We start from the raw sequence: 26275 nt of genomic DNA, 5'->3' as shown, positions 1-26275 counted from the left end.
AAAAAAAAAATCACTGACCTCTTCCTCTTGCTTCGCAAAGCAAAGAATATTAGTAATCAAAAGCAACTAAAAATTGTCCAGTCCCATCCCCTTTCCTTACAAACCAGGAAACCAAAGTGAAGCCCCAAGAGGTTCAACAAGTTGCCCAAAGCCACACAGTCCAAAGACTCCAGACCAGAACCCAGGTACCCTGAGCCCAGCCCAACTCAACATGGCTTTCATAGAGTGCATGAGAGCTCCAGTGGATAGCGTCAAGACTGTGTGGAAGCCCGTTATCTTCATGCCTGGAGTGCAACATCTAGACTTTGCTCTCACATCTAATTATCCTTCCTTATGTGAGTAAAAAGTTTAAAATTAAAATTCTGTGGAAAGATTTGTGACAATAAAGAGCAGTTTCTTGACCCACCTCTTTTCAACTCCCAATTCTCACCCCGGTTACCTAAGTTTTCAGTTTTTGATGGTATCTGTTCCTGTGGTACATGATGGTTTCGGGTCTTACATCACCAGTACCACTGCCCTCCACAAATTCTCACAGTAAAATTTCATTACAAAAAAATTTCTTACATCATTAGTTAAATCATCAGCGTTTACAGTATTATGATTAAGCAAATATTGTTCACTGCAAAGCCAAGTAGTAGGTGTTTGCCATCTTCAACAATTCTAACTAAGATTTGCTTATCGTTTTCTTTGCACCGTTTCCCTATATAAACGTCTCTTACATTTTCCTTCATTTCTGCTGCACACCTGTCACTGTGTTCCAAACACTCAAAGTATCAGATCATCTGTCAGTTCCCTTTTTGTCCCTCCACATCCTCAAAACTGGACACCCATTAGGCCTCTACACAGCTGACATGTAAGAATTGCCACTTAACATTATTTTTTCTACTAAATATCCTGTTTCTTAGTTCCCTTGCCTTCCCTTGTTTAGTTTTCTTTCCCATTTTATTGGAATAAATCCTTATAGCTTCCTATGCAAAGATTCATCATCAGTACAATTTGTGGTTTCCTATATGGTGATGCATTGCTCACAGGTGGGGCTGAGTTCTGGGAGTGCAGCGCTGGACAGTTTTGTCTCTGTGTGAAGGTCAGAGAGTGCATTTACCCCAGCCTGGACAGTGGAGCCTGACTGCGCACCCGGGCTGTGTGGTGCAGCCCACTGCTCCTGGGCTACAGACCCGAACTGGTACTGCACGTCACTATACAGGAGACTGTAGGCAACTGTAACACAATGGTATTTCTGTATCTAAACATATCCAAATATAGAAAAGGCACAATAAAAATGCTGTAGAATAGATAAAACGTGGCACACCCCCAGAAGGCACTTAGGCATGAATGGAGCTCTCGAGTCAATCAGCAAGTCGTGAGGGAATGTGAGGGCCAAGAGCAGCACTGTCCATCACTGCAGACTTTACAGACACTGTACATTTAATTTTTCTCCAACAATAAATTAACCTTAGCCTACTACATGTATAACTTTTATACTTTATACATTTTATATTTAACTTTATAATGACATTTAGCTTAAAACAAACACATTGTATAGCTGTGTAAAAATATTTTATTTCCTTATTCTATAACCTTTTTTATATTTTAAAATTTTTCTTTCTTTCTTTTCACTTTTTAAACTTTTCTGTAAAAAATAAGTAAGACAGGTAATAATAACTTGGTTGGACTAGAGTCTCCGAACTTTTCTCTGAGGACCTTTGAAACCACCTGATCCACTCATGGCCTCCCCTCCGTCCTGTCTGGTGCCTCTGAACATGTCCACCTTCATATTTTTACTACCAGTTGACCACATTCTTTTAATATGTGTTCCTTTTATGAAATTTCAAGATTTTTCTATCACAAAGGATGTCTTCTAGCTGGTGTTGAGAAGATTCTAGGAACTTCTTTCCTGTATTAACCTGTGTGAGCAGCTATAGTTATATTGGAGAAAAAACTCACCTAGAAATTTGGGGGCACTTATGTGACTAGTAGATAGATAGCTTTCACCTTATCTTATACAACTATCTGGTTTTATCTGAAGAATTCCAATAAAATAATTGAAAGCAAATAAAAAAAAAACTAAGTAAGACACAAACACACCCATTGGCCTAGGCCTACACCTCCTCTGCATCTTGTCCCATGGGAAGGTGTTGAGGAGCAATAGTGGGCATGGAGCTGTCGTCTCCTGCGACGTTTAAATATGTCATCAGTGGTTTGCTGGCATGAGTGACTCACTGCACTACAATGTTACAATGGCCATGGAGTCACTAGCACCAGGCAGTAGGGATTTTTCAGCTTCATGATAACCATATGGTGGCATCTTGTTATGCAGCAGGTAACTGTCATTATTCATTCTTCACTTACATTTGATTAAGTTTGTCTTGCTATTAATTCTAGTTTAAAAATAACTCCCCCTGCTCATAACATTGTCATCTACTTTCCAAGATAATGTGAAACCATTTTGATTCCTAATCTTTCCTTTCTTTCTTTCTTTCTTTTTTTTTTTTTTGGCTAGGGCTGGGTTTTGAACCTACCACCTCCAGTATATGGGACCGGCGCTCTACTCCTTTGAGCCACAGGCACGGCCCCCAATTCCTAATCTTTCTTGATGTGACCTGTTTTCCCTATGTCAACTCTCAGGGGTCTTTTCTCAAACCCTATTTTTCTGAAATTATATAAATATGGGCTTGTCAAGAATTTATTGTTGTTGTTTTCATTTATTTTGTTCGTCATAATTCTAGGTACTTGATTGTCCTTTATTATCTGGACTATCATGTCCTTGGGTTCTAAAAAGTTTTCTTGCACAGTTTCTTTGATTATTTTCTCCTGTCTTAATCTCCTTTTGAGGTGGATTTTGTTTTGCTTGAATGGATCCTCTAATGTTCTTATCCTTTCTCTCCTATTTCACATGTCTTGGTTATGTTGTCTTTACATTTTGGAAGAGTCCCTCGACTGTGTTCCTCAGCCCTCCTCTTATGTTTATTTTGCTGTGATACTATAAATTTCCAAGGTCCTTTTATTATCATCCATTTTTTTCCCCTGACAATAGTAGTCTTTATTGTATGAGTGCAATGTCATCTCTCGCCTTTTTGGAGGCACTCGTCACACAGTATTTCAAAGTTCTCTTCTCTGCCCTGCATAATTTCTTTCCTCTTTTCTTGCTGGCTCTGGATCCTTGCCTCAAGTGTCTGAGGATCCCCCACTGCCCACTTATGTTTCAGAGCCAGGCACCAAAAAGATAATGGCAGGCTCCAAGTGCACAGGGAAGGCTTGTCAAGCAGTAGATTCCACATTTGGGCTCATCCAGGTTTCGGTGAGTGGAGCTATTTTCTCTGGGGATTAATCTCCAAACCTCACCCTCGTGCATGCCTGTGGACCTGCTGTAGCAGAGCCAGGGAAGGGAGCAGAGTGTAGGCTTTCACTTCATGCCACAACTCCACATGGTGCCTGACAGGTCTAAGACCAGAGCTCCTTCTCTTTAATCCATAAAGTAAACCTGCAGCTTTCTGTGTGGAGCAGGGGTAGGGATAAGCAGTCAGGAAGAGAAGACCAACTTGCCTGTCGCCTATTTGCAGCTCTCATCCGACGTTCTGTGGGGCCTGATGCTTTTGAATCCAGACTCTTCAGGAAATTTAATGGAATGATGTAGATTTTTCCCTGCAGTACTCCCTGTTTATCTAACTTTAAGGTGTAGTTTTTTCTTCCTTGTTAAGTTAAATCCCTCTCTCCCGTCTGTTTTCCAACTTCCAGAAATGTGTTTGAATTTCTCTCCCAAGGATGGTTCCTCTCTTGTCTTTCAAGTCTTTCTGAGCTTGTAGCTTTAGTGTTCCGGTATTATTTTAGAACGGTCTTGAATGGGAGGTGGAGATAGAGAAAAGATATGCAGAGACGATTAATCTGCCATGTTTTAAGAGGTCTTTCATTGTGTTTCGTCCAGTTTCAAAGCTATGCTCATAGCATGAGTTGACAAGGTTTGTATGTTTTTTTCCTGTACTCTGGGAGAGTTAATAGTTAATATCACACATGCTTTGGTAGAACGTGTCCAGAGAAGGATGTGAGCCTTCTGTCCTTTAAAGGATTAGATGTTTAACCGTCTTTTCAATTTTTCTGTGGTTACTGGTTTGTTTAGGTTTTCTGCCCTTCCTCAAACCTTCTCGAAATGTGTTATTTGGAGCCTCTAAAGCTCTCTATATTCACCTTTTGCCTTCTTCTTTCAGCTGTTTGTTCTATGGCATAAAAATCAGGGATGCGGCAGCTGTATCCACAATAGCCAAAAGGTAGGAGCAACCCTGTGTTCCCCGAGGGGTGGCTTCCCACACAACAGGACATTCTCCATCCTTAAGAAGAAAGGAAATCTGACACATGCCACCACACGCCTGAAACCTGAGGACATCATCCTAAGGAGGGAAGCCACTCGGGGAAGGACAGACACTGAATGACGTCCTATGTGCCAGGTGTGCAGTGTAGCTAAACTCACAGAGACAGCAATGGGAAAGTGGGTGCTGAAGGCTGAGGCGTTGGGGCAGGTGGGGGGGCATTTAATGTGGATGGAGTTTCAGTTTTGCAGGAAGGACAGAGTTCTGTGGATGGAGGATGGTGATGGTCGCACACCTGCATGAACCTACTTAGTGCCACTGGACTGTCTTCTTAATGACAGTAAATTTCACATTTACTTATGCCCTGTACAGAAATTTGTAAAACTCATCTTACTTTAAGTGAACAAAACATCTGCTTCGTTCTTGTTTCATACCAGCTGTTCTAAAGGAACTCATCCTAACATGTTAACCCTCTTTATTTTGAAGCATTTTTCCATTTTCACTGTTTCTGTAGAGGATGATTTTCCCCCTTGTTAAGCCAGGTTCCTTGTCTGTCTTTTCAGTGTCTGGAAGTCCTCGTGCTTCGTTGGCGGGGGCAGGGGGGCTCCCGCCTGCCTGTCTGTGTGTGGCTTATCTTCTCTGCTTCCTGCTCTTGGGGGTTGTGAGAAGGGGTTTCCTGGTGTGGACAGGTGTGCGTCCCTCCTGAGGCTCACTGGCCTCCATGGGCTCCTACTTCCCTCTGAGCCTCAAGTGCCCTGTCCACCGTCTGTCACACCATCGCCTCCTGCTATGCAGCAGAAGTCAGTGTGGGGGTGTAAGCGAGGGGGGAGGTCTGCCTAGCCTACCTGGCCTTCCAAATGTGGCTCATCCTGAAAAGCGCCCTGACATTTCTCACCGGTGCCCGTTTCTATCCAGAAACTCTGGCCCGGGCCTCCTCAGCCCACTACATCTACACAGCTGCCTCTTCCCGGGTACCTTCTGGGGTGCGTTCCCCGCTCTTCTGCTGTGCCCTCATCTTCAAGAACTGCCCTCCATCCTTACTGAAGAATGGTGCTAATCTTCGTTTTGAGTGCTATCATGGGCTTACTATTACAAGGAATTATTATGTGAGTGTTCAGTTCACCCCCTCACCGCCCCTCAAGGGTTCTTCACAATGACTTTTTAAAAGCCTCTCTGGGTAGAGCCCCATTGCTTCTTAGGTCAGCACCAAGCTGATGGGTCTCATAGTCTGCAATGGTGCTGAATAGCGCTCCATGCTTGAGCCGGACCCATGGAGTCACTCACGGCTACACGTGTCCAGACAGACAAAAGGGCCCTTGTGCAGACTGGAAAGGTGGTTTTCTCCGCAAGCTGCGAGGTGACTGGAGCCTGTCATTGCCTGCATACCACAGCTTCCCAAGCACTTGCCTGGGAGCTTGAGAAGCCTGACAGTTCTGTGGCCGTGAGAGGAAACACTGGCAGTTTTGATGCTGATGCCATAAGAATCCACGCACAGCCGTGGCCTAGCGAGGGACATAAGGCGTGCTTTTGTTCAGCTGCAATTTGCACATTCCAGTAGAGCCAGTTCTGAACAGGGGGCAGAGGGAGTAGCCACAAAATGGCCTTTGTCCGAACTCCCATAAAAAAATTCCAGCCAGTAGGAGGGAACATAGACATAGTCCAGAGAGTCGATTGTGGATGTCCCAGATCTGGGCTTTTACAGGGAAACTATTCCAGGAATTCCTGGACTGTGGCGTACGGAAGGAGGAGGAAAGCAAATAGCTCCTTGAGAAAACGTGCCACTTTCCAAAAAGTTGATTTTATGGCTGAAGATGTATCACTTACTAAGGACTTGGTGCCCTAGAAAGCTGGGCAAGTTACTTTGTTAACAGCACGTAGATACGGCCAGACAAAGACACTTGTCCCCTCTTTATTCCCCTCCTACCCCACTTCCCTCATATACACCCAGAAATGTTCATTTGGCCACTTTGATTCACAGCTAAATGGTCATACAACTGTGTTACATCTTGGGAATTACAGACATCCTTGTAAGATGTGCTCCCTAGATGGGTGTTATTAACCCACTTGAGAACTGGGCAAGCTAAAAGATCCAAGAGTTTCAGGAACTGGATGAAGTGGCAGAGCTAAGATTCTAACCCAGGTCTGTCCACCTGCATCACCTGGGCACCAAATCTACCACCCAGGAGTCTGCTGTTAAAAGGAAAGGTTAGCAGCTCGGTGATACTGCCGGAGGCCAAACCCCACCCAGAAGCTATGAAGGAGCACATCTCTGTGTTCTGTTTTCCGTGTCTTTACGATGGACCTGGGCATGGTACCATCATGGTAGAACTCTGCGGGGGGTGGGGGGGGCGCATTGAATGATGTGAGATAGGACAGACTTAGAACAAACAGCACCCAGCTTTAAATGGACCTATTTCAACTACATCAGGGGCCACAGAGAAAAAAATCAATCCAATCAACCCAAGATCAATAGATGATGCTTTGAAAGACTCTTCCAGTGTGGAATAATTTGCCCTGATGCGTGCACTTTGAGTCTCGCTTTGGTCACCTGCACACATTCAGAAGGTAGCTGGCCAGATGAATGCTGGACTTTTTGACTATATGGGCAGTAACTAAGCTCAGATACCATCTTAAGTGCTAACCACAATATGGGCAGAAAACACCCTGGTCTTGTTTCCCTTTTTTCTGAGAAGATAAGATTAGTCCTGTAGACTCTGGGTGGGGGAAGAGTGCGCCAACAAGCCCCTTAAACAAAAGTTGTGGGATCAGAATCTGAGGCTGCCTCAGTCACTAACTGCAGCTTTAACTTCCTCACCTGTACGGGTAAGGAGGGTAAATAAATTCACATCTAAGTTTTCTTCTACGTAAACGAATATTAGGAGAAATTTCTAGTCTTAGGAGAAATACCTAATTCTGCAGCTCTTTTTCTTTGTGAAAATTAACTGGTGTTTATTTCAGGGCCGGACTCTAGCCAACCACCATAAACACAAACAAATCTAAATCTTTGAATGAAGAATGATAATCTCCAGTTGAATTTAAAAATTCTGAGATGTCAGATCTGAAAGAAAAGGAGCAAATATTTGCAAAATAATAAAAATGAAGTACAGGCTCCGTGCCCTAGCTCAGCGGTTAGGGCGCCAGCCACATACACCAGGTCTAGCAGGTTCGGTCCCAGCCTGAGCCTGCCAAACAACGAGGACAACAAATAGCCATACGTCGTGTTGAGCATGTGAAATCCCAGCTACTTGGGAAGCTGAGGCAAGAGAATCATTTAAGCCTAAGAGTTTGGGGTTGCTGTGAGCTATGACGCCATGGCACTCTACCGAGAGCAAGATAGACTCTGTCTCAAAAAGTAAATAAATAAAATAAATAAAAATAAAGTGCAGTGAGATGTACTGGGGAACTTATTAGGTGGTGAATTAGCCTTCCTACCCAATAGGATGTTTTCCTCATGAGAGCTTCACCTCTAATGATTCATTTCCACTGAACTTCAGCATATTATTTAACTTGTATGAAGTTTGATCTTTTTATTAGTGGAAGGATAGGAACAGGGTGTGGGTTAGATGCCTCTCTAGTCTGTCCCAACTTATGTGAAGAGATCAGAATATCATCTTTGCCACCATCGTGATAGCCGTCATCCACTCATGGGTCATGTGTCCACGTGCTTGGAAGAGCCTTACATAATTCTTTAAAAGAGAAGGTTTGGAGGGAATTCCAATTGATGAGTCACTAACCCATTCTGCTCTAGAGTTTTCACTGGAATAAAACATTTTAATATTGTCAAAGTTTTGTTATTTTGATAGATATACTGATAGTCAATACAAATATATTTGATTCTTGCTTTTTTCTTGATATTTGCATCAGCCAGTCAGTACACAACCTTGTTTTATCTGTGTTTCTGTTTGGGAAGCACCTTATTAAATACAGTGTTGGTTCATTAATATTGAATTCATGGCTAACAGCACTGTAACTCATGCCTGGACGCAGCTTATCTAACACGTATTCACCCTCGAAGGCACATTACAGCCTGCTTGAGCAACACCAGGCAGCATGTCAGCCCTACACAGCAAAATCACCGAGAAAAAACACAAAAATGCAAAAAATGCAGCCAAAAGGACACTCACTTACAATGTTGAAAGCCAAAATAAAAAGGTTCACTTGGTTTACCTGTCAAACACCTAACATTTTTATCAATTTTTTGGTCACTGTATTATTGCATGTGTGTGTCTGTGAAGCCCCACAAAAGCAGTGAGTATTAATCTTAGGATTACAAATAAATTTTAGTAAGCAGGCAAATTCACAGGCAAGGAATCCACGAATATTGAGGATTGATTGTACAATAGAACCTCCATAGCTGACCACCACCCTACACTCATCACCCCTTAAGTTGACCTAATTTTCACAGACCGGACATGCACCACGTGTACGCATCAGTACAGCACGCCTCGTTCCTTGTAGTGACCACCTCCATATGTGGGCCAGTTCGTTACAGCAGTTCTACTGGAGTTTAAAAACCATGGTTGCAAATAAGGAAGCAGAATAATATTTAGGTTAAAAGTGGAGTTTTAGTCTTAAACTACATGTGTCCAAATCCTGGCTGCACCACATACTAAGTGGGTAAATTCTCCTTTGTATATTAGCTTTATCATCTGTGAAACTGAACTAATATTAGTAGCTACTACGTGGGGGTTGATGTGAGGATTTAAAGAATCAAAATAGATGTAAGGTTCTCAGAACAATGCCTAGCAGGCAGTAAGTGCATGGTCAATGTTAGCTGGCTTTCCCATCTCCTTCCCTTGCCCCACCTTCCTTGAGGGAGATAAAGAAAAGGCAACTACCCCCAAACTGAGAAGACCCCATTCTGGGCTTCCATACTTGAAAAAGTAGAAGCAATCCCCCCATGTTCCATCCAACAACAAAAAAAATTACATAAAGCATTATTGTATTTGGTGGAAGTTTCCGAGACTAGTACTCTTTCATTTGTGTCATGACTTATTTCCACTGGACCTTGATGTATCATTTGCTGTTTATGAAGCTTAATATTCTGCCCACTGGCAGAGTAAGAAATGGGAATGAGGCTGATATTATACACAACACATAGCAACACCATTTTGGTCGAGAGTTCAAAGGTCTGACTCACTTTACCACGTGTGGCTCTTCCCAACACACCTGCCTTCCAGTCTGGACCATGTAACAGCAGCACCAGTTCTGTTTCCTCAGAGAATAAACCAACTCCTTTTCTTAAGGTTGAATTTGCAAACTGGTATGTATGGCAAGAGAGCTTCTGAGGAAGAGGAGATAAGAAAAAGTACAAATAACATCATTAATCGTAATTTCAAAGATTCATTAGTAATAATTTGTGACAATTTTAAGTGTACCTTCATCTAGTAAAAGAAGATTCTAGAAGGTATCAAAATAACAAAGACTGGTGCTGTACTATCTTCATCCTTCACTAACATCCACCCTCACCCGGGCCCTGCCCTCCAGCCGTGATTACACTGCTGGAGGAAGGATGGCACAGGGGAGTTTGCTTCAGCTCAGGAAAGTGAAAGGACGGCCATATATGAGGTCAGACAATTAAGTTTGTGAACTCATCTTTTTTTTTTGAGACAGAGTCTCACTATGTCACCCTCAGTAGGTGCTGTGGCATCACAGCTCACAGCAACCTCAACCTCTTAGGCCTAAACAGTTCTCTTGCAAAGTCTCCCAAGTTCCTGGGACTACAGGCACCTGCCACAACACCTGGCTATTTTCTATTGCAGTTGTCATTGTTGTTTAGCAGGCCCAGGCCAGGTTCTAACCTGCCAGTCCCAGTGTATGTGGCCGGCAGCCCAACCACTGAGCTATGGGCGCCGAGCCTGCGAACTCATCTGAGAAAACAGTGCTACACACCTCATTTCTGAAGATCCGGATGGTCGTCTTTGATGTAGACTCCTTGCAAAGCTAGGTACCAACACGAGCCTCTACCCTTCAAAGCAATTTTGGAATTTCTTTTCTGGGATGGCTACCAAAGCTGTCATCATACAAAGATATGACAATTAAGTTCGTGAACTTACAGCCGTATGCTTATGTTAGCAGCACTGTACAAACAGCTCAATAAAGTTCCATGACCTTGGCATATCAGGGTCTCACAGCTGTGCTTACAGTAACATGTGGCATGTCTTGCTGAGTGGTGTTCATTATTATTGTTGAGAGATTTTTTTTTTAATTTGCAGTTTTTGGCCAGGGCTGGGTTTGAACCCGCCACCTCCAGCACATAGGGCCGGCACCTTACTCCTTTGAGCCACAGGCGCCATCCCTGTTGAGTGTTTTTGTGTATCATACGCTGACAGCTGTGATGGCCATTCCAGAAAAACTGTTCCCAATTGGTCTGAAGGGTGGACGAGGTGCTGGCATCAGTGATGTTCAATGGGGCAGGTAGTACTTTTTCCAGGATGAGTTTGCAAACTTTATTGTCAGACCTTGTACAGGCAGAGCTTGCATTTTTACTTAAAAACACATCATCAGAGCATCCAGGAAACAGCAGCACAGTAACAGCAATGACGTGACTCTACTGTAGTGACTAGTTCATTGGTGGTGGTCTCTGGAGCCCTGCTGGGGAGGGTTCTGCGACCAAGCTTAGTGGGTCACAGAGAGCCAAAACATGGACTGCGGGAGCTGGTACTCCCTCGGGGCGCCGTGATGAGGACCAGCTCATTGATTCCTCACAGCGGGCACGATTAATATTGCCATTTTCCTGATGAAGAAAACTGCGCAGGACCATGCTGATTAACAAGGCCAGTTGCTGGTAAGTGTCCTCAGTATCCTCAAGGCGTTTCCTTGATCGCGACCCCCTAGCTGGGAGGCAATATATTTGCATATAGTAGGTCCTACTTATGCCACTTGGTAGCCATGGGGACTTGGGTACGTGTTTAACTTTTCTCTGCCTCCATTTCACATACTAAAGGTTAATAATAATAGTCCCATATCACAGGGTTACTGTGGCTCAGACAGTGGGTGGAACGTGCTTAGCCCAATGCATGACAGATAACACGTGCCTCATAAAAATGTTCATTTTTATTATTGCCATCACTGATTTCCAGGGTGCGTTGAAGGTGGTGAGTCAGAGGCTGCATTCTCAGCCTCACCCAAGGAGTTAGAGTCATCCAAAGTCCCTTGGTGGGGAGATGATGCAGGGTCATCCGAGAGGAACGGGACTTGCTCTTCCCCGATAGCAGATAACCTTTCATTAGACTGAATGAACTGTCTGTGGGGCCCAGGCAATCTTCGTGGCAAGGCACCAAAGTATATCAACCCGTGCCATAGTCCTTCCTCAAATACCCTAGGGATGCCCCCAGACAGATAACTGGATGTGTGTCACTTCATCTGGTGCCTGGCCTCTGTTCCCTTGAACTGATCGCTCCTGCACTGGGGGCCCCTAGCAGCTCCCTGCAGCTGTTGTCAGATTTCCCTGACCTAATGAGGTTGGCATCATTATAACCACTTTACAGATGGGAAAATTAATGTTTTGAGAGTTTAAATAAATTTGCCAAAGTCCACAGAGCTAGCAAGAGGCAGAGCCAGGCTTCATCCCAAGTGCCAAAGCCTGTTCTCTGAACCACTCTGTACACGTGGAGCGTATCATATTTCCAAGTACCCGCTGGTACTGAACTGCTGGTTAGTTGGCCAATCCCCAATTATTGTGCACTTAGAACACTGCCAATTTTCCCACTATTATAAATACCATGGTACCAAATATCCTAGGTTCTCTGGTTATTTTCTTAGAACACAGTGTTCCTAGAGATAGAATTGCCAAATTAAAAGGACTGTACATTTTAAGATTACCAATAAATAGGGCTAGATTGGCCTCCAAAAATACTGCACCATTTAAAACTTCCACTAATGATAAATGAGAGTGACATTTCCCTCCTCCTCACTGCAATTCCTTTAACTAATAGAATATTTGTTAAGCACCTCCTAGAAGCAAGGCTCTGGTTAAGTATATTGCATTTATAGTCATTGAATTTTTGTTATTAAAATAGGTGGAAATTATTATTTATTCAGCATTGAACTTCTAATAATCCAAGAGAAGGCAGATAAGGAAATTCTGCAGAAGAAGAAATGGGCACCCCATAAGTTTCAGTAGCACATTCAAGGTCATGCAGCTGGTAAGGGACAGAGCTAGGATCAAACCAGACCCATCCAGCTCCAAGGCAGTGCTCATGTCACCACGAGCCATCCTGCCAACCCCCAGCACCAAGAGCATCTGAGAGGTTTCATGCAATTTCCTGCCCCTTCCCCCACAAGCTGCATATTTTGAGCAAAGGCCATTCCAGGGAAATCAGGGGAAGAGCTGACCAAAGAGAAAGTAGAGTGGAGTAATGTTTTCTTGAATTTCCAGGCTAACCTGAGTGTTGTAGATACCCCGGTTGTGTCTGCCCAAGAAAACACAACAGCAGATGCATACCAGAATCGTGGCCGTACAGTCAACTGCCAAGGGAACTGAAACTGAAAAAGACTTTAGAAATCATCGACATCTGTGGTCCCCAACACCCCTGGCCACTGCCCAGTACCCCGTCTGTGGCCTGCTAGGAACTGGCCGGCTTAGCATCACCACCTAAGCTCCGCCTCCTGGCCCATCCCACTCCAACCCCAACTTCACTCCATGGATAAATTGTCTTCCATGAAACCGGTCCCTGATGCCAAAAAGGCTCTGGTCCACGGCCTGTTAGCACTAGGCTCACAGCAGGAGGTGCATGGTGGGGGGTCCAGCGAAGCTTCCTCTGTGAAAACAGCTGCTTCACACTGCTCACTTCACCACCTGAGCTCCACTTCGTATCCCAGACTCCATCCCATCCCCACCAGCCAACCCACTACCCCCAGCCATAGGAAAACTGTCTTCCATGACACCAGTTCCTGGTGCAAGAAAGGTTGGAGACTGCTAATTTATACCAAACCCTTTATTTTAAAAATGTCAAAGCAGAAGGCCCAAGAGATGGCTGCCTTGCCCCGTGTCAGATGGTGGGTGACAGCAGTGTAAGGACCAGAATCTAGGGCCCCTTAAGTTAAAGACCTGCTCTCCTTCTATACATATTTTCTGAACAAGCCTAGATGATTCTTGAATCTTTCCTCTGTGAGTACCCAGAATCCTCTTCTCATTCCAGTAGTCTTAATGCCAGAAGGAAAAGTGAGGCCCCTGCCAAGAATCTGATTCTCTCTCTACATCTCTTACCCTTTACAATCCTGCTCACAAATCAAATACTCTATGAAAAAAATCACCAACAAAACAAGTTAACAAACTGTCAAAAAATATTTTCAAGTTATACAAAGATACATATGCAAATATGAATTAAAAAGCAGGTCATACAGATACAAATTTTTTTTGTGTTTAGAATTCATTGAGGGTACAAAGAATTGGTTACACTGATTGCATTTGTTAGAGAAAGTCCCTCTTATAAGGGACTTATAAGTCCCTTACAAGTCCCTCTTATAATTGTGTCTCACCCCTGAAAAGTGACCATACACCATGACCCCATCTCTCTCCCTCCTCCTCTCTCCCCACTTGCTCATTCCCCTACCCCACCTTGTATTAGCTCATCTACTACCTTTATATTAGAACTGAGTACATTGGATTCTTGCTTCTCCATTCTTGTGATGCTTTACTAAGAAGAATATGTTCCCCCTCAATCCAGGTTAATACAAACAAGGGGACAGTAAATGGAAATAAACCAGTATTTTGGAGAAAAAAGAAACACAAATTCTCTTATAAGAAACTATGTCTCACTGATAATTAAATCCAAATCAGAATAACTGCAATTATTAAATGATTAAGTAGCAGAAAAGTAATGAAAAACAAAACAACAACATCTCGTTTTAAATAAAATTAGCAAGTATTTAGAAAACTGTGGCCTCTTTGTCTTTGGCTTCCCGGCTTCCTTTCCCTGTCATTCCAGTAACAAGGAAGGAAACGTTTCCCATTATCTGCTATGTTAATTAAACAACTTAATCTCCCTAGTTTAATTCCAGTCAAATAAATAGTTTCATTTATTTTGCTCTTGAGCAATAAAATGAAACCCAGTTCTCATAAAGAAAAGATGTTTTTCTTAAAACCTAGTTGTCCTAGCCAGAGACCAGGAAAAGATATTTGCAATACATATATCTGACAAAAGGCAACTTAAGAAGACAACGTTCTAACAATGGGCAAAATATTTGGACAAATATTTGACCCAAGAAGATATACAGCTAACAAATAAACGGGTGGACAGATGTTGCACACCACTCACCATCTGGGGAAAGCAAGTTAACCCAGGCTGAGCTATCACTACCTGTGGACTGGATTCGTGCATTTGGAGACTGCTGTACCGAGCGTTGGCGAGAGTGTAGAGGAACCAGAGCTCTCACACTTTGCTGATGGAAATGTTAAATGGTACGACTACGTCGTAAAACAGTCTGGTAGTTTCTCAAGAAGTTAAATATATGGTAAGAGGGTTAAAAAGACAAGTTAGAGACTGGGAGAAAATATTTGCAAACCACATATCTGCTAAAAGACTAACATCTAAAATATATAAAGAACTCTCAAAATTGAAAATAAAGAAAAACGATCCAATTAGAAAATGGACCAAAAACATGAACAGACATTTCACTGAAGAAAACATACAAGTAGAATGGGAGCACATGAAAAAGTAAATGCAAATTAAAATCAAAATAAGATGTCACCACACACCTGTTAGAATAGCTAAAATAAAAAATAGTGGACTGGGAGCAGGGGCTCAGGCCTGGAATCCCAGCAGAGGGAGGATCCTGTGAACTCAGTAGTTCCAGACCAGCCTGAGCAAGAGCAACACCGACTACCCCACCACTCCCATCTCTACTAAAAATAGAAATATTAGCCGGCTATTGTGTTGGGTGCCTGTAGTCTCAGCTACTGGGGAGGCCGAAGCAGGAGGATCACTTGTACCCAGGAGTTTGAGGTTGCTGCAAGCTAGGCTGACACGGCACTCTAGCCTGGGCAAAAGAGTGAGACTCTGTCTCAAAATATAAATAAATCATGGCAGCACGAAAAGCTGGCAGGGATGCGGAGAAACTGCACTCACGCACTGCTGGTGGGCACGTAAAATGGTACGACCATCACAGGAAACAGGTTGGCAGTGTCATAAAACTAAACACGCAGCTGCCATACACTCCAGAACTTCACACTGGGACGTTTATCCCAGAGAAATGAAAACTTGGGTTGACAAAAGTCTATACACAGACATTCTTAACAGCTTAATTCCTGATAGACAGAAGCTAACAACCAAAATGTCCCTCAACCAGCAAGTGGTTAAACAAACTGCACGAACTACATGTGCAACTCAGATAAATACACAGCTTACGTGAATCTAAACGGAATTATTCTGAGTGAAAAAAAGTCAATTCCAAAAGGCTGCATACTCTGATTCCAGTAATATAGCAATCCTGAAGTAACGAAGATACAGACGGAGGTGGAGAACTGGTCCAAGGACAGGGCGGGGAAAGGGCAGATGGGATGTGAATACAGACCCTAAAGGCAACACAGATCTCACGGCAACGAAACGACTCTGGATCTTAACTGAGGTGACGGACACACACACACACACACACACACCATGATAAAATCACAGAGAACCAGACACACACAAATTAGAACCAATAAAACTGAGGACATTCGAGCAAGACCAGTGGATCAGATCAATGTCAACATCCTGATTGTGATATTGTTACGTTGGCTTTGCAAAATGTCACCACTGAAGAAGACTGGGTAAAATTACTATTTCCTACAACTTCATATGAATGTTACAATTTTCCAAATATTGAAAGGTCAATTTAAAAACATTAAATATATATTGACCAAATGCACTAGCCATTCCATGTCTGGAGATGTATCTCTGACCAATGAAAGCATATGTCTATATAAAACCTTGTGCCCAAATATTTACCACAGTATTATCTCTTTTCTTTTTATTTTTTATTTGTATATATTCATAGGGTACAAGTGCAATACTGCTACATCGATTTATTGCATTATTTATTGCATACTCACTAAAGCAATGTACACTGTAACCCTCAAGGGACCTCCTGTTATTCTTTCCCCCTCCCGGGCCTCTGCTGTCCACCATCCACACTCTGCTTCCACATGTACAAACTGTTTAGCTCCCACTTATACGTGAGAACGTGTGATGTTTGTCCTTCTGTGTCTGAGCTGTTTCATTTAAGTGGCCTCCAGCTCCATCCATGTTGCTACAAAAGATGTGATTTCATTCTTGTTTACAGCTGAATAGTATTCCACTGTAGTGCTATTTCTAATAGCCAAAAATTAGAAACCACCCACATGTCCATCAACAGAAGAGTAGATGAACAAATCATGGAATCCTACTGCTACTCCCAACAACATGGATAAATCTTAAAGTGTTTATGCCAAAGTAAAAGAGAGTCCATACTGAATTGCATGATTGTCTTTGTAGAAAATGCTGATAAGACAAGTCTGCACTGACAAAAAGCACGTCAATAATTCCCGAGGAACAGGGTTGGGGCAGGAAGGAGGGGAAGGATGACAAAGTGGGAGCAGAACATGCGGGGATGTGATGGGCGTGTTCATTGTTCTGATTGTGGTGATTGTTTAACAGACATATGTATGTACGTGTATGTAAAAACTTAACTAATTATTTCTATGTCAATTATATCTCCACAAAGCTGTCAACAACACCAACGTGGCTCGCCTTGAAGTCTTCCCTGACTCACCGACCCACCTCTCATCCCCCTTTACTCTTCTATCTAGTATCTCCTGCCCCAGTTCCTGGGATTAGGTTATTTAGAGTAATGTCCACTTCTTCACTTGCTGAGTAGTCACTGCCTGAATTTTCTTCGTGTTTCTATGTCTTCCTATTAGATTCCCTTAGGAGGGTGAACCAAAGAACTGGTAATAATAGTAAGATCACCCCAACAAACTCAAGGCAGGGATGCCAGAGCCCCTGCTGTCTGTCCTAGAGAAGGAAACTCTGGGGCAGTGCCACTGGATGATCTGCCGGAGATATGAACCCGAGGCCGAGAGCCTCCTGGGCCTTGTCCTCACCCCTCACGGAATAGGGGGATACTCTGCTCCTGTCTCCACACTTCAGCCTCAGTCCAGAGGTCAGGGAAACCTCATTCTGGGTCACTGCATGTGGAACACAGCCAGCACAGTCCCCATGGCTCTAACCAAAGCTACTTTGGGGCAAATGTGTTCAGCTTTACTGGGAACTCTGCTTTGGGAGTGGGGAGGAGCTGGTGTGTCCTATTCTCACTCTGCCTTGCGGGGGAGCAGGCATTGTGGTGTGCAGCAGAATTCAAGTGCCAGAACCAGTTTGCAAATTCTTTCCTGTGCATCTCCACTGTCCTGCCACAGCCCACCTCCTCCAAAAGCCCACACCTTGACATCTACATGGGCACTCCCCACACCCCACTTATGTAATGTCAGTTGTAGGACACAGAGAGATGCCCAGATGGGGTCAGTGTGGCAAAGCCTGCTAGCTGACTCCATTAGCCCTTGTCTCTTATTAATAGGGCCCTAACTTGGAGCACACATTACTGGCCTTAACAAAAGACTACTTCCAGCCACCTTTGTAGTGAGATCTGGCCAGAGGCAGGAGACTATGTTCTGGCCACTGAGACCTTAGCAGGAATCCTGTGCAGGGCTTCCCAGAAGAAGGCTGCTTACAAGAGCTGCCTAAGGCGAAAGAGGTCTGTCTGGAATGCAGAGATCTTGGCTAACGCTCCATCAGCCACCGAGGACCAGATGATGAGAAAACCACGTGAAGATGAAGGCTGGCACGTGGGAGCCAGCCTGAGTGGCCCACTCTGGACATTTTGGGGGTGCAAGAGAAATAAACATCTGTCCTGTGAATTACTGTTATTTGAAGGGTTTCTATTGTTTGCGTCTGACCCTAATCTTTCAGGAGTTTGTCTTCTCTCTGTGTCTCCGTGGCACACTGGTGGCCCAATCCCCTGTGGGGATTCTCTCCCTGTGTGTATTCACCTTCTGCTACCAGACTGAACTAGATAAGACAGAGGCCTGTATTTTAGTCCTCCCCAGAGCCCAGTACTGTCCTGCTCTGCACACAGCAGGCATCTATTACATATTTTTAAATATTTGAAGGACAGAATTTCCAAGATAAAACAGAAAAGCTGTCAGGAGCTGGAATGCCCTGCACTCTGCCCCTGGGGTAACTCTTGCTGCCCTGCAGATGACTCATGGTGGCTGGTGCCAGAGTGTTCCTTGCTGGCAAACTGAACCAGCAGGGGGCCAGGAATCCAGGTGGCTCCCCTCCTCCACCTTCCCGACTCACAGTGACAAAACCAAGGCTTTGTTTAGGCCAAATGCTGTGTCACATCTCTGATCCCTCAGACCCCAACCAGAACTATAGAAATAGAGGGCGAAAGATCCCCATTTTCCCATTATTCCTTTTCCACCTCCAAGTTAACATTTAGTTAAAATATCCAATGCTTTGGAATCTTCTCCTCTCCTTCTCTGATTTCTAGTCAGTTCTGGAGCCCTCTGCCCACCCGTCCATCAGCAGCACATCTGACATTTCTCCCTCTTTGCTTGCTGCTCTCCCTTTCTTCTGTGAATGGATTCATCTATTAAAAATGTTTTGGGGTGCCACCCAATTAATTCAGAACGCTGTGTGAGGTGCTGAGAATATGAAGACAAAAAATTGTGATTACAAGTAGGATTTTCCCCACTAGTCGTAAACAAATAAACACAGTCTGGACAGCTCCGTGCCAGACACAGGGGTGGCCTTGAGGAAGGACCACCTGCATTTTTCCCAGGCAGTCAGGAGAGGCTTCACAGGGACCATGGAGATTGGTCTGACTGCAGGAGGACAAGCAGAACTTCACCGGGAGGAGAGGGGAGAGGGCAAGCGTTTTGTGCAAATGTGAGTCCAATGAGACACACCCTGGGGCTCTGGGGCTTATGCTGACCAAAGTGCCATTAAGGGGAGATGGTCAGAGACACAGGCCAGGCTGCACAGGGCGCAGGAAGCACCATGAGCCATTAGACTTACACCTGCAGGCAGTGGGGCCCCAGGAGGGCTGTGCAGTGGACACTGTGCAACTGTCCCCTCTTAGAGAGATGGCTGTGGCAGAGGGACACAGGACACAGGGGAACTCCAGCCACTGAGATGCCCAAGTGAGGACGGCACTGGAGAGGGAGAGATTTGAGAGATGTTAGGCCTTGGAAACAATAGGACTTGGTGCACCCTGAATGTGAAGTGACGGTTTGGCTTTGTGGTAGTGTATGGTTGGTGAGCTCCAGATGGAAACCACCCTGTTATTTCTACCTTGCTTTGTTACCATCTCTCCCGAGAGAAGAGCTGTGGACAGAAGGAGACTTCCCCCCAGGTACAGGCAACTCTCAACACAGGCTGAGCACAGAGGGGACACTGGCCCCACCCGACCCCAGCCCTCCCGATTTCATGCCAGCCAGCCCTCATCCATTTCATCTTCCTTAATGGCTGACTTGGTGGCCCAGGCCACCTTGATCTCGAATTTTCAGTGCTTCTCATTTATATATGGTGACACGTGCCAGGTGACAAGCTGCCTCATCCCACGTGCACCTCAGAAGCAGGCAAACGGGCACTTGCTTGACGGCCCAGCACATACTTGTGGGCTCTCTTTGAATTCCAGGTGAGGCTACAGCTGGATTGAACATCCACCCCTGAGAAGAGGGACTAGGAGTCCATCCTTCCAGTGAGCTGGGGAAGTACTTGGTACTGGTATCAGACAGCACTGGTGTCTGGCGTACTTGTTGAACAGAGATGAGCCTGGGCCATTCTGGGAAGGGAGGGACGACCATGTGCCATGTTAACAACCACTGGCTTTGGGGGGTCACACAACAAAGAGAGTTACCCGGGCCCCCCAGTCCCACACCGGTGGCAAGAGGGAATATTTGTACTACCTGGAGAGAAAAGAGAATCTGAGGGCAAAGAGAGTCCCTCTTAGGTAGCAAAGCACAGAGAGAACACCTGTTCATGCTGAGGCCAGGTGGGCACTCCTGTCCTGCTTCGTGGAGCCATAGTGATGGGTCCAGGTGAGGTATATCTTAGGAACTTACACCTTTTGTATTCATCCATTTATGGGAAGCCCCAATCAAAGTATAATAATAATGAAGACAGCAGACAAAGGATCAGTGGGCTCCTCTGAATCCTGCAGACCGGGCCAGTCAGCCAGAGCCAAGCTGAGTAGAGGCATCCTGGCTGTGCAGCTACAATGCTGTTGTCAGCTCCAGGAAAACATCCAAAGCAACTGCTGCTGAGGACATTTCCCAGCCGCTGTGTCCTCAAGCTCCAGCAACAAGGAGTAGCTTCATTCTTTAACTCTGGTTCCTGACTCAGTCCTGTAATTGCACTTGGATCTAGGTCTGGGTGTGGTGCTCTGAAAGCTGTGAGCCCAAGGCAGTAAGATGCATTCCCAGCGTCCTAGAGAGTCAGGGCTAGAGTTGCCTTCCTTATGCTACACCCCGACCTTTACTTGAGATGACAGGAAGCTCCAGCCCAGAGAAGTGATGTGACTCATTCTATGAGCTAAGAACTGTGCTCTGGCCAAGTAATGTTGCTGTGGCCAAGGGTGGGTGGTCCAAACATCATCTAGAAAGTGTGTTTTTGTGTATCCAGCTCTGCACTGTGAAAGGAGGCAGGGAGGGGATGCATCAGACAAGTGCAAGTGTCCCAAACCCCATGCTGATAGCAAGAGCAATATACCTCCCAGCTGGTGCAAGGCAACCTCTACCACTAGTCCTCACTCTTCTAAGTTCATGTTCACAAAACACTCTTGGCCACTAGATCCCACTTTGATAGTAAAACAGAAGTTCCTTGGTAAATAATATCCTAGAGGTAGTTTCCTACTATAACCTCATATTCATTGGTACATCAGGCACTTGTGAGTTTGGTAAGTGTGAGTCACTTTCCCCAGAGTGGGATGAGCCCTGTGTTCGTCCTTCTGCAAGGGTGGCACTATAGCTCTGCCTGGAGGAACCAGTGAGATGCCCCCACTCTACAACCTCTGATGACAACACGCAGCAGAGAGCTTCTCTCCCCTGACAACCGTCAGCTGGTCTGGGGTAGTGTTGCCTCTGATTTTTTAAAAGGAATGGGCATTTATGCCTCATGCCCCACCAACGATGAGGACTCGTCACACAGGAGTCAGTCACAGAATCCCACTGTTCAGGCAGCAGGTAGCTCATCTCGTGACACCTACAACGCTGCTTCTATGACCTGCCTTCTCCCCAGTGCAGCCTCCCTTCTCTCCTCTTCCTGTGCTGGAGGTTCCATGTGCTTTATTACTTTTCGTTTCCTAATAAAACCTCTCTCAGAAAGAATTTCCTGAAAAGTTTCCCTTTAATTGTCCTTGGATCTAGGTCTGGCATGGTGCTCCCAGAGCTGTGAGCCCAGGGCAGTGAGATGTGTTCCCAGCGTCCTAGGGTGTCGGGGGGGCAGTATCTGAGGATCTTTCCCTCCCTCCCCCTTCCCCAGCCCAGATGACACAGCAGCCCGCAGCTGTTTGCCCTGCCCTCCCTGCCATCCAGCTCCATTCTCACCTTCAGGCCTTCTTTTCTTGAACCCACATACATGTCTGCTTGTCGCACCCGGGCATGGATGTAAGTAACGCCCACATAGACTTTTCCCGCATGCCCAGTGATTGGAAAGAGCCTTATCATACCAGCCTCCTCAAGCCTGGGGCTGGGCACCCTCCCAGGATGCACTCCAGGCCCTCATGAAAATACCCTTGCCAGGGTCCTCCTCTTACTCAGACATGTCTGGATTCCATCTTCGGCTCATAAACAGTTGCATAATCATAAGCTGTTGCATAAATAACCATAGACTGTTACATAAACAATCCCCAGGGCCTCTAGCGCTGTGCTGTGCATATATGTGCAGTGTGATAAACATGTGGCAGGCGGGTCACGGCTGCCTGCATTTTACCAGCTCTCTGGACCATTTGGTCAGGCTTAATGCAGACCAGGTTTTGAAAGCAAATGGATAACCACGGACTCTCACACACGTGCACTACTAATGACAGTGGCAGGGATCAGTTATAGGTGAGTAAAGAGAAAACTTGACACGTGAGAGGAAAGTGAGGGGAACCAGTGCTATGAACGCTGAGATCTCTTTTCCATCTTCAAACAAAAATGCATTCTAGTCTCTCGCGCTTCGTGAACAACGTTGGCTACCACTTGTGCATTGCTTCCTGGCCGCACACCAACTTGAGAGTATGATTTCCATTTTACAGATGAGGAAACTAAAGCTCAGAGAACACATCAGGTTTTCCCTGGGCCACATAAATCTAGATCTGAGCTCAGATCTGTCTGACCACAGAGAAGGTGCTTTCTCCTACTGTGTGACTTTTTTGATATTTGATGAAATCTCCCATAGAGCAGGGATGTGCTCAAGTAGGCTGAGTACGGGTCTCTGGCAATAGGACAGAGTGACCCACGTAGAGGGTAAGAGTGACCCAGGAAGGAATGAGTTTGCCTCCCTGAGCAGTGACCATCAGGGTGGGTTTGGGCAGAAGCCCCAAGACCCCGTGTCAGGAGGCTGTGGGGAGGACTGCATTTCACAGGGCTGCTCTCTAACTCCGAGACTGTAACTAGGGCAAAGGTTCTTCACCCATGAGGAATGTGGGTGGGAGAACAGACTTAAAGAATCAGTGGAAGATTGTACAACAGTGTGAACGTAATTTATGCCTCTAAACCAGTGTTTTTCAGCCTTTTTTATCTCCTGGCACACTTGAACCTATAGTTATACTTCCACGGCAAACTTAAATTATGTTGATCAAAAAAGAACGAATCATGAATATACTTACTGTGCTTTGAGCATCTTTCAAAAATAATTTAATTAATGATCTTTAAAAACTTTGCTGGCACACCTAAGATGCTCTCACAGCACACCAGTGTGCCCAGGCACTTCGTTCAAAATCACTGCTCTAAAGTGCACCCTTAAAAATGGCTGAGATGGTAAATTTTATATTAGGTGTATTTTACCACCAAAAAAAAAAGTCAGTAGAAGAAAGTGACAAATCTACATCGAAACAAAACCCTAGACCCAAACCACTGAGGCTGCCACATAATCAGAGGGAAGGACATTTGGTTTCACCCTTCAGACTCTAAACAAAAGGAAACATCTTTCCCACAAGACTAGACAGGCCATGGACTTGGAATAAACAAGGAAGAAAAGGTCTGTCAGTAGCGTTCTCTGCCCACCCAGTGAGCCCAGGGACCCGTCTGTGAGGTCTGGAGTCCAGAGTCCCACTCCGCTAACAAGTCAAAGGCTGGTCCATCAGGCCTTTAGTCATAATTATGAAAAATAACAGCATCACATACACAGTGACAACGGCATGGGGCACCATGGTAAGCCTCGTGCTCACCCGACTCAGGCCGTGGTGCTCAGGAGCCCTCAGGAAGGAGACAGTTGCGCCGGGCTAGGGTGGGGCAGAGAGGGCCTGGGGGGAGGTGGCAGGCCTGACAATTCATGGAGATGACACCACCCTACCCCGCTCCCTGCCTTGCTGGGAGAACAGCATGTCCAGGGCTCTGTGGTTGGATGAAGACTGATAACAGATCAAGAAATTTCTCAAGACAATATGTATTTTCTGTTTAGAGTCAAGTTCACTTTTTGGCTAGGACTCCTTCAGATAATTCAAAGAACTGAGACTTTGCTTTCATAAATCTAGCATTCCTACCTGCCAAAACCAGTCACATTTATGAAGAGTGGTGTATCCTTGGAGAGAACAGAAGAGGCAAGTTACGGGAAGAGACAAGTGCTTGCCTTGGCCAGGGGAGGAGGCCTCGTGTGTGTTTCCCCACCATTTCCACCCACTCCTGCTGCCCCAGCCCCATACGGCCGAGCACCTTCAGTATATTGAAAGGCTTTTTCCTGAGCTCCCTCCCACCAGCTTCTCCAGACCCCCACAGCAGGAAAGAGTGTGGGTGCAGAAAAGTCTTCCTCGAATGCCATTTCCAACATTTCATTTTATTTCTTAGGAACCTGGCGAGGGTCTTCTGCACCCAGCCAGGCCCCCTTCCCATCTGGCTTCACCTTTCCTCACGCTGTCCGCCTCTTACCACCTCCACCCGTGCCGCCAGGCCCATCTCATTAACAACCGTGGCAGACAACTGGTCCTTTCTGGCATCTGTGCTTTGTCATGAGTCACTTCCCCCGTTATAAATCCTCCTCCCTCTCCTTTACCTCAGGCCCTCCACCTCCTGCGGGACCCAGCTCTCCGTCATTAGGAAACATTCCAGAATGGCCATTTGAGTGTTGGTGCTTTCTGCCTGGTGTCACTTAGCCCAGACACCTTCAGTTTTACCATCTCCAGAGGGAAAATTTTCTGCCTTTTTACCAGCAGGTGGTCCAGACAGTCGCCTGGCTGTGCAGATGGCGAAGGAAATTGGGTAGCGGGGACACGGGGTTCCTAACCTCTTAAACAGCATTTCAAGCGAGACTCCCTTCGGTGACCTCCACTGCTAGAGGCCCACGTGCTGCCACTCCCGAGCCTGTGGAAGGTTCCACGGTACAAATGGGACCGCCCTTCATCTTTCTTCACTCACAGTTACCAGTGAGCTTTCCGCACCTGCTAAAGCAGTTACCATTTGTCCGTGTGCTTTATACCTTCCCGACGATGCTGCCACCAACGCCTCTCTCCTTACCTTTATCCTGTGGCTTCCTGCCCTTTTCCCCCCTTTAACTCCTCCATGGATTGCCAACAGAGTTTCCTGATGTCTGAATAACCTGCCGTCTTTAACTGGGTGTCCTAAGTGGCCCTTTGCTCTTTCCTGCTGTGTCTTTCTCTCGTGAACAGGCCGCCCTCCCCGGCCACATGTGCCTGCCACTGCAGAACGCAGCTCTCTAGACACACATGGAAATGGTTTATAACTGATCACCTGCCGACCGTGGGGTGAGGAAATGGTCAGGTGCCAGCTGACCCCGATCCGGATGAGCCACTGAGCCTCCTCTGGTGTCTTGCTCTGGATGGCAAAGCTGGTTGAAGCCCTGTCCTCTGCCATGGCATGTTTCCCAGTGGGTCCGAAGGCCCCTGTTAGGATGCCACCCTCAGCCTCTCAATTCCCCCAAGGAAAACAGCAGCTACCTCTGGTTATAACAGATACACAGTAAAAAGAGCCTCCTGCCCCCAGACCTGCACTGACTGGTAACACCCTGGTATGGGAGCTATTTCTGAACAACAAGGTGGTTGCCAAGCTCCAGCCCTGCTCTAGCACCCGCCACCCCACACACTGACATCTGCATGAGCCGCACCCCAACCTGCCAGCTGCCCTACCAGAGACATAAGAAGAACTGACCTGACTTGGCAGGCTGTTCCCTTCTTCCTACTTGGACCTTTCGAGTTATTCATCTTGGTGAAGGATTTGGGTCTTGATTCAAATAACCAACTGCAGACCCTGACTTCGTTTAGGTCCATCAGAGAGAGGGCCGCATCCTAAATGTCGGATCTAAGGAAGCAGAAACAAGGTGACTGTGGTCTCGCATTGGGGGCACCCAACTCATTCACTCATCTGATGAGTATGTGTTGAGTCCCTTCTCTGTGCAAACCCTGTCAGATGCCGAGGGTGCACAGATGGCAAGTAGACTTGGCTCCATCCTCCAGGAACTTAGAATCTTATGGAAGATGCGACTGGTACCCTCTGTGTGATGGCAGAGAGTAGAGTTTGTGGAAAAACAGAATTAAACAATAAAAATAAAAAACAATCTTTATTTCCCAACGTAAGTGACATCAAGTTCAAGACACTTTTGTGGGCAATGACACTGACTAGTCCATCCCTTTTAAAGAACCAAGGGAATTTAACCCTGTCAATACAGTCTCTAATACATATTAACTGGATGTCTTTTGCAGATTTTTTAAGATTAGGAAACAAAAAGATGTCAGAGGGAGCCAATCAGAACTGTAAGGTGGATGCCTAATGGTTTCCCATCTGAACTCTTACAAAA

This window comes from Otolemur garnettii, unplaced genomic scaffold (genome assembly GCF_000181295.1).
Source record: "Otolemur garnettii isolate 467f Iridium unplaced genomic scaffold, OtoGar3 scaffold00046, whole genome shotgun sequence".
NCBI lineage: Eukaryota > Metazoa > Chordata > Mammalia > Primates > Galagidae > Otolemur > Otolemur garnettii.
This window is presented reverse-complemented; position numbering follows the sequence as displayed.